This window comes from Echinops telfairi, unplaced genomic scaffold (genome assembly GCF_000313985.2).
Source record: "Echinops telfairi isolate 266 unplaced genomic scaffold, ASM31398v2 ScPeMD7_7424;HRSCAF=8462, whole genome shotgun sequence".
Classification (NCBI taxonomy): Eukaryota; Metazoa; Chordata; class Mammalia; order Afrosoricida; family Tenrecidae; genus Echinops; species Echinops telfairi.
The window spans coordinates 69,063,061-69,064,191 of NW_022111324.1; positions in this window are offsets into that span (position 1 = coordinate 69,063,061).

Genomic DNA, 1,131 nt, shown 5'->3' on the forward strand with positions numbered 1-1,131 from the left:
TATCAGTTCCTCATTCCCTTTCCTCCCTGCTCCCCCCACCCTCATGAACCCTGGATAATTTATAAATCATTATTATCATATCTTACACTGTCCAACGCTTCCCTTCACCCACTTTTCTGTTGTCCATCCCCCAGGAAGGAGGGTATATGTAGATCCTTGTAATTGGTTCCCGCTTTTCAACTCACCCTCCCTTGGCCCTCCCAGTATCGCCACTCACACCACTGGTCCTGAAGGGATCAGCCGCCCTGGATTCCCTGTGCTTCCAGTTCCTATCTGTACCAGTGTACATCATCTGGTCTAGCCAGATTTGTAAGGTAGAATTGGCATCATGATAGTGTGGGGGAGGAAACATTTAAGAACTAGAGGAAAGTTGTATGTTTCATTGTTGCTACACTGCACCCTGACTGGCTTGTCTCCTCCCCACAACCCTTCAGTAAGGGGATGTCCAGTTGCCTACAAATGGGCTTTGGGTCCCCATTCTGCACTGCCCTACATTCACAATGATATGATTTTTGTTCTCTGATGCCTGATACCTGATCCCATCAATACTCCATGATCACACATGCTTCTGTGCTTCATCCATGTGGGCTTTGTTGCTTCTGAGCTAGATGGCCGCTTGTTTACCCTCAAGCCTTTAAGACCCCAGGTGCTATATCTTTTGATAGCCAGGCACCATCACCTTTCTTCACCACATTTGCTTATGCACACATTTGTCTTCAGCAATCATGTCGAGAAGGTGAATATCATGGAATGCCAGTTTAAAAGAACAGTGTTCTTGCATTGAGGGAGTACTTGAGTAGAGGCCCAATGTCCATCTGCTACCTTAATACTAAACCTATAAATATAGGCACATAGATCCATTTCCCCAACTTCTTCCACTACTTATACCTCCTAGTTCTAAAGTGACTACTTCCCTAAATGCTGTATTCAAAGGCATCACTCCAAGCATCTGACACGAAAATGTTTTTAAAATTAGAATGCATCTAGGACATTGACAGGAGGTCAAGAGATGTAATTGGGACTTGGTGTATATTAACACAAGAAAAATGACAGTTGCTAATAAACATATGAGGGAATGTTCCCAATCTTTAGCCATAAGAGAAATGCAAATTAAAACAAGATACCACCTAA